Source organism: Chenopodium album, chromosome 6 (assembly GCF_948465745.1).
Source record: "Chenopodium album chromosome 6, dcCheAlbu1.1, whole genome shotgun sequence".
NCBI classification, from domain to species: Eukaryota; Viridiplantae; Streptophyta; class Magnoliopsida; order Caryophyllales; family Amaranthaceae; genus Chenopodium; species Chenopodium album.
In genome coordinates, this window is record NC_137839.1 from 10,602,933 (window position 1) to 10,611,686 (window position 8,754).

The window sequence follows — 8,754 nt, forward strand, 5'->3', positions numbered from 1 at the left end:
TTTTTTCGCTGGAATTATGTGAATAATCGGCTGAGCAGGGGGCTATTTATGCACAAATTGCGAGGAATTTCAACCTGACTGGAATACGGAGATGGCGTCAATTGGCGTCACACACCCGAAATTGGCGTCACCCATCAGTTATTGGCGCCACACGCTATGTGTAGCGTCTGGCGCCAGCTGGCGCCAAGTCAGCAGGACGGCCGCGCGTGCTCAATTTGCGTTTTGATATTAAATTGGAGTCGGTTAATGGCTTTATGACCCCGCTTTAATTTCTTCTAAACATTTTTTAATTAATTAAATATAGCAATTATTTTTAGTTATTTTTTATTTTCTTTTGAGTTTATATTAATTCTCAAACATCATCCTTTTTCTCCGTTTTATTTTTCCTTTTTATTTTTCCTTTTGGGGGAGAGAGTCGGATAATACCCTCCATCAATAATAAAAATGACGGAATTTTTGCGCATAATTGTCATCACATTTACACACACTAACATACACTAACATAATAATAGATAAATTCGCAATAACAGAAAGTACAAAGTGTCTAAATAACAAGTCAAAGGCAAAGTTCTATAAAAAGTCAAAATAAAATGCATATACAGAAGCAAACTACGGCACCGGAGGACGTAGGCCCATCATGCCATAAAACTGCGCCGTCTGAGGAGTCACCTCTCCACCAGCTCCGGCCTCAGCACCAGCTCCAGTCTCCGTAGGAGGAGGGAAACTCAAAACAGGACCGCTCCAGCCAAGGTCAACCTGAGGCTGAGACCGCGGAGGCTGCTGCGATGACGAGCCAACCTCGTACATCCCACCACCTATGAAAGCCGAGGTAGCCTCTCCTACCGGTGCAGCAGGAGCACCCTCAGAAGAAGACCCTGAGCACTCAGCAACATCGGCTCGAGCAGCCTCAGAACGACCACCTCTACCTCCGGACAAAGTGCGACGACGTCTCGAGCTAGACCTCGCCGGCTCTCTCCGCCCCTCAGGCCTCGTACGGGTGTGAGAAGCAATCGGCTGACCCTGCAAGAAGAATTAAATCAGAAACGAGGTAAAAACAAACCACATAATGCAGATATAATGAGTAAAGAAAAGTTACCTCTCGGATAGCGTCGTCTCGACGACAGGTAGCCGCATTCCTCATCCGGACGAGTTGGCTCCGGAAGGCATCTATGCATCGTGCCATAGCCGAAACCACTTCGCATGAGAACTGTCAAGGAAAGTTAAGTCAGTAAAAATGCATGATAACTAAATACAAGATTCTGAATTAGAACTAGACTTACCCTGGTCTGATGACGAGGAATCGACCGCTCCACGAAGCGCTCGCCCTCAGGAGCTGGAGAAATCATCTCCTCGATCGGCCCGTACATCCCCTGATAGTGGATGGACATACGAGGTGGCACAAACTCAGTGGGACCATCCTGATGAAACATAAAGAAATCAGCAAAGCATTACTCGGGGGCTACTCAGCGAAAAACAAAAAGTTAAGGATTTTACCCTCACATCCTCGGCCGGCACGGGGGCTGGAGCTAACAAAGGAAGCAGCTCCCCAGCATAACTCCGCCCAAGGATCACATGGGACCGCCAGAGGGAACCAGGCTCCTCAGCCATGCTCGACAACTCTCTCTCGTCGAACATGTGACGTGGTGGAGGAGCAGGAACAACAAAAATATCGGAAGAGTGCTGTCTAGCAACTCTCTCTCCTAAGTACACAACATTCCGTAGGTCCCCAAAAAGTAGCGACGCTCAGCAGAGTACTGCACGGCTAATCCAGGGACTGTCCAACCACCCCATGGTCGGTATACTACCTCAGGTCCCTATAAAAGCACCAATCACATAAAAACATGTCTAAAACACCACAGAAGAGCGAGATAAACACTAAAATTCGTACCGAGATGATCCGAATCCGGACACGTGCAGTAGACAGGTCCACATGGTGGCCGCCCCAAGAGGCGCTCACCGGATATCCCCTCGGCAATGGTCTCGCCGGCGCAATGGAAGGAAAGTACTCAAGAACCAGATCTACAAAAGGCTAAAGTATGAGTAAATGCTGCCTAACATATAGGGCTAGACTTTATAGGGAATAATGTTTCCCTCTACGACTTTCCAGAAAGCAGACAAAGCAACATTCGTCCTAAAGGACCGGTGGCGACACGAGTCCCTCAGTGCGCGAACAAAGTCAGTATAGGCCAAGCTGGCCCAATCATAAGTCCCGATCCGTCGGAGATCGCGAACAGCAGGGAGGTAATAAATCAACGCCCTACTACCCCTGTCAGGGGAGAATGTCCCTGACAACAACATCAGCACAAAGATGCGCACCCGCTGCTCTCGGGTGGTCGCATCGTCATCAAGAGCCGCTGCCAGCGTCGAGCGGCGAATCCCCCTAGCACTGAACTGAGTCGTCTCGACCTCAGCTCGGGCCCGAACAGCAATCGGCCCCAATAGCTCCTCGACCTCTGGAGAAAATACATCGATACTGCCGTCGAATGGCAGCGGCACAGAAGAGAACTCCAGTCCTGTGATGAGACTGAAGTCTGTAGGAGTGACCATCATCTCACCCCAAGGAAAATGAAAGGTGTTGGTGGTGTCCCAAAAGAATTCCACCAGAGCGCGTACTACGGGTGACCCCCGCTGGAGGCAACCATAGCCTCGGAGGTCTCAAACAGGGCAACCAGTCCGCAAGACTCCCATAGGAGTCTCGTCTCTCGATCTCTGGCGATATGCATCCTTATACAAATCGCCTAGGCCATCACAGTCAGAGCCGTGATGCCGTGTCCTCCCAGGCTCGGTTCCCCGTCTCACCCTCTCAAAAATGTGGTGGACAGGGGCAAAGAACAAGGTCTGCTCATCCCACTCTGGGAGCTGACCAAGCGAAGTGGACGGTGTAGTGTCGTCCTCCACGGGCTCATGCTCCCGTCTAGTGTTTCGGGACCGTGAACCTGAGCCTCGTTGTCTAGCCATGCTACATTGTGCAGAATCATCATAAATTAAGGTTCTATAGTATCTCAAGGTTCGCCTAGCCGCATGATACTATGTTCGCAAAAAACAGAGTACGTAGTACTAAAACAGAGCACAAATTCGAATTGAGCATGACAACATTTTTTCAAGCAATCAAACAATTTATTGCAACACTATAGTGATTATTGTGACAAATTGAACAAGAATTGCTAGCAAAAACAACAAAAACGAGCCGCATTGTTCTTCACGACCTTAAGAGGTTCAACAATGGTGGATTGTTCATTTCTTCACCAAATTGAGTCAAACAAGTCTCAAATTACTCCCAAAGCAATATACAAACATAAACAAGCAATTTCATGGCATAAAATTTCATAAACAAAGCAAATTGAGCATCATAAGTTTCGAATTTTCATGAAATTCGTGAATGAACATGCCAATAATTCATAAAAACCGGTGTGAGTTGGACAAAAACTTACATAGATCGGGAATATGGATGGGAAGAGCTTTGATTTGCAACAAATTTGAGCGAATTCGGTTGAGAAGCGAATGAGCAACGATCAATTGAAGTTTCGACTTCTTTCGAGCAGCGTTCGCAACAAACCAGAGCACGAAATGAACTGAAAACGGGAATTTAAAGTGATTCCCGTGTTGGCACCAGTCCCTAGGCATTGGCGTCACATTCTGTGCTTGGCGCCAGACGCCAATATCAGCGCATGGCGCTAATGCAATAAAGCTAGCGCTGATTGATTTTCAGCGACGCCAAAGCAGCCAGCCACCTGTTGGGGTTGTGCTAGCTTTCTGCAACATATTTTGGGTTCCTTGGTACGCCAGTTAGCCCCTCTAAGCAATTTGACATGATTAAGTAATCGGCTTGATTACATAAAGTGATCGACTTGATGAAAAGATCGTCTCACTTAGCTTAAAGCGCCTAAGCATTGGCTCAGTAGCAAAGAGCACCGACATACAGGTTCAAGAGCAAAGAGCACCGACATATAGGTTCAAGAGCAGAAGAGCGCCGACATACAGGCATAGCAAAAGCGAAGTTCAGGCGAACTTTTAAAGATCGACAGGCGTGGATCTTCGGTATTTTCCTTTGGGAGATTATCGCATCAAGTGAGGATGACTTCAAGAGAAGATGTCTTCGGCATCATTCCCTAGCTTACGGAAACTTGTCACAAACAACTGAAGGTAATTTCAGGGCGAAATTGTCTTCGATCATAATTCCTGGGGCATGGAAGATGATCATAATGCGGATGAGAATTATTTCAAGAGAAATGATTTTCGATGATATTCCCTTGGACGTGGAATATTACCACAGCGGAGAAGGTAGTTTCAGGCGAAGCAATCTTCTAATTTGGAAGCAGTTACAAGGCGTAGCGGTTTTCAAGCGGGATGGCATTATCTAGCTTGCAGGAGGTCATCAAAACAAATCGGTTACTTTCTGATAGGCCGTCGTCGAGCCTACCAAAGATAAAAACCTAACTTGGTCTCTCTAATGGGTAGAAAGGGCAAGTAAGGGTCGATCCCACAAGGACTAAGGGGAGCACTAACAAATATTGATTTGTGATAAGCTAAGACAAGTCTTTTTGGGTTTTGAGTTATAAAGAAAAAAACTACAAACAATAATATAAAAAGGATCTTGGGAAGGTATCCACCAATTAAGTCATTCACAAACTACAATTTAACATACAAAACATAGCAATTGGGAATAAATTAGGGGAAGTCATCTAAGGCACCCAACTACTCTCTCAAGCTAGAGGGATTACTTGAATCATGAATACAACCTACTCTCGTGGTTACAAAGCATAAAGCAAGTGTTAAAGCATAATCACGATGACATAAACATTCCCTTGACTGGAAATTCCTATTCTCATGGCATTTCAAGTTAATTAAGCATAATGGAGCTAACTCAAGTTCATCTCTCGATCCTTCGTTGAGAAAGCTTAGATAAATAGTTCTAGCAATGGCCACTTACAAGAACTAACAATGAAACCACTTAAGCTCAACTAATTAACATCCCTCATTAGCTAAATCAACACATGCATACAAGTATTTGTGAATTCATCAATGGTTTCAACCATCCCAAGTAAATAAACTACTCACAAAACATTATAAATTGCAAAAGCTAAGGAATTAACAACTAAGAGCATGAAATCAAACACTAAATTAACATAAACAAGTAATTAAACTAGAAAATATGCAAAAATAAGTAATTAAAGCAATAAAATAAGAGAGAGAGTAAGAAATTCTCATTGATATTGCAAGAAATAATCAAATCTTCAAGTCTCCTTCCTTCAATTCTTCATATTCCAAGCTTTCAACAAGTTTTTCCCACTTTCTCTCTCTAGAAAATGAGAGTTTCTCTCTCTAAAAACCCTAACCTAAGCTAAAATTACACTAAGAAGCTCTCCCTTTTACAATCGGAGCTAAGAAGGTATTTATATTACCCCAAATAGAAAGGACGGAGAAAACGAGAAAAACGACCCGTCTACAGGTCGGCACGGACGTGCCAAAGGTTGCACGGACGTGCAGACCTGTTAAAATACGAGCAGTAGCTACTGCCTGACCTTGCACGGACGTGCTTCATTTGGCACGGACGTGCAGGGACCTGCACGGACGTGCCACTTATTGGCACGGACGTGCAGCCCTTTTCTGGCGAAACAGCTTATTTTCGGAAGGTCATAACTTCTTCGTTACTCATCGGAATAAGGCATGTGACCAGTCGTTGGAAAGCTCTCGAGATGAACTTTATTCTCCAATTTGAATCACTTCAAAATGTTAAGTAGAACAAAAGTTAGAGTCAGTTGAAGTTGACCCTTGTGCAAACAATCCTTCAAAGCTTTCCATTTCTCTTTAAGGCACTCATCCTTCTTCCTCCATTGCTCTATCAACCAAGCTTGCCCTTCTCCTTGTTCACTCATGATTGATCACATCCATATATGGTGCTAAAAATAGCTACATTACATCAAAAACACAAACAACCCATGAAGCATGGATGGTACAAAATTTGTATAAAAATAGGATAAATAATGAACTTTGATGTCGAATAATCACGAAAACAAGGTTCAAAAGTACCCTAAAATCGTACCAAATAACAAGTTATCAAATCCCCCCAAGCTAAGCTTTTGCTAGTCCTCGAGCAAAACAAACATGTCAAATCAAGAAGGAAGATAACTTGCTAATGATCAAACCAAGGAGAGGTAATAAAGAGGAAACACAAAAACACAAATCCGCATGGTAACAACCACAAACACTTTTAGCACAAGTGAAAAGCAATTTAAACCCCTAAGTCGCCTAAGAGGACGAGTTTTTATCTCGTGAGGGTTTCCATTGAGCTTAACCCACAACTCACACAAACTACAACACATCATCAAAAATCATGCATACAATTTCAATTTTTTTTTTTTTTTTTTTCACCCAAGTCAACTCATCGGGATATGAGACACAAGCAAGACAAGTGAGCAACTCTCAAGAATTACCAATCATACAAATGTACACATGAGTTGGGGGTAAAGAGGAAAACTAAGCAAGGTTGCACTAGGATACTTCTTTATACCTTTTACTAGTTCATTAGAGCACATCTAGATATTCCAAAGTTGCAACAAGCCCTCTTTCGGTTATAAAATCTCAAAATGCAAGTCCCCCTCCCAAAATGCACACCCAAGCCCCTTTAACTACACTCTAACTCGGGAATTACACAATAAACATCAAAATAGATAATGTGTGGGAGGCATCCACAAGTTGACCTCTAGAATAGAAAAAGTGAAAATTTTGAGAATTTTGGAGGAGTTTTTTTATCTCCCTTTCTTTTTCTATATAATTTTTCTTTTGGTTTCTCTTTTTTTTTTTTGTTCTTTTTTTTCAACATTCATTGCCCTCGCCTCTTTTAACTGTGAGCGGCTCTTTCTTTATTCAAAACATGTGGCTTATTATGCCACTTATTACACATGATACAAGTAGAACCAATTCCCTAATAGAGTTTCATTTTGGGGAGGAGAGGAGGCACATCAAGGGCACAAGGGACCGCAATTCGATTCAAACATATCCTACTTTGGGCAAATTTGACAATATCCTATGCTAGACGTGCAATTGAGCATTCTTTGGCTTTCATTCCATATACACTAATGCAATCAAGATTAATAAGCTTCTAAATGACCCCAACTCTAGCATACACCCATCTAAAGAACTAGTACTCATCACTCAAGAGTCGAGCAAGCAAAACATATAAGCATCATCATTTGAGTCTCATCCTTGGGCTTTTTTTTTTTTGTGTTTTTTTTTGTTTTTTGAAGTTATGATAAAGAAAAGAAGAAAAAGCATGAATATCCAAATGTACAACTATGAACAAATTCAAGCATCAAACTAACAATCAACCCCCCTTCATGAAAGCGTGAAGGTACCCCCCCAAGCTTAGACGAAGCGTTGTCCCCAATGCTTAGAAGAGATAATCAAGAGAGAGGGAGGGAAGGAACACAATCAATCTCAACAAGTACATCTAGTCCAACATCCATAACTACAACGAAAAACCACAACATACAATAAAATCTAGCCCCAAGCCAAACTCTTAAACAAGCAACCAATGAATGGCAAAAATAATTATAAAATCAATAGCTTGAGAAGAGATGAATAGAGGAAGAGATATTACTCAATTTGACGCAAAATTCTTCATAAAATCTTCAAAATTTGGTAGAGTAAGATGTGTCTTCCAATGTAGCAAAATTAAAACTCCAAAATTCTTGTGAATTTGAGATTATAAGATGTAATTTGGAGTGGAGAGATCATAGAGAGTACCTAATTGAGAATCGTTTCATAAAGCTCGTTAGTTCAAATCATCATACAATTAAAATTCATGCACATCATTATTCAAAAATAAACAAATAAAAAAAAAGGGAAGAAAATTTGCCTTTCTTTTCGGTCTTTGGCTAGACCTTAGCTAGTAAGTAATTTGACAAACTCCTAAGGAGCTTATCATATGCACTTGAGCACATTTCATAAATTAAAACCATAAAAATAAGAAGAAAATTTAATAAGAAGAAGAAAAGAATATACATTAATTTACAAAGCTTCCTAAAATAAAAATGAAAAGATCTAAAAAAGGTCCTAGATTGAAAAGAAGGAAAAATAAAAGTATAACTATCAACAAAACACATTGGAGATTCATTTGGTAAATCAAAAACTATATTTACATCAAATTCACCAAATTGAGTATCATTGGTTGGAAAATGGTCATGCAAATCATAGAATGAAGTACAAAGAGGCTCATGTGAAGTGAACTTGGGAAGAGAAGGGGGGCAAAGGTTTGGAAATGAGACAATAATATCAAGAGTTTTTGAGAAAGGGACATGAGGCTCAAAAAAAGAATGTTCAATTGGTAAAGACTCAACAATTACCTCACTCTCAACTCTATGGTCCTGAAAAGAGGGATTTTCCTCAAATTCATTCCTTTTATGCTTACTTTCCCAAAATTCATCATGAATATCTAGGCTACTCTTTCCAAATTGATAGTTATCCTCAACAACTCTTGAAAATTCATCAATATAATCAAATTGAAGAATACCATCAACATTACATTGGGACTTTAGTAGGCCTATATCATTAGTGGAATTCAACAAACAATCATCAACTTTGTCATCATTCATAATTAATGGTACATTAAGCTCATTATGCAAATTAATGATATTTGGAAAAATAGGGTCATCAAGCAATGGTTTTTCAAGAAGAGGCTTCTCAAAATTTTCATTTTCATTCATTTGAACCCTAGAAGTTTCACTATGATGATTCATGGATGTACAAGTGTTG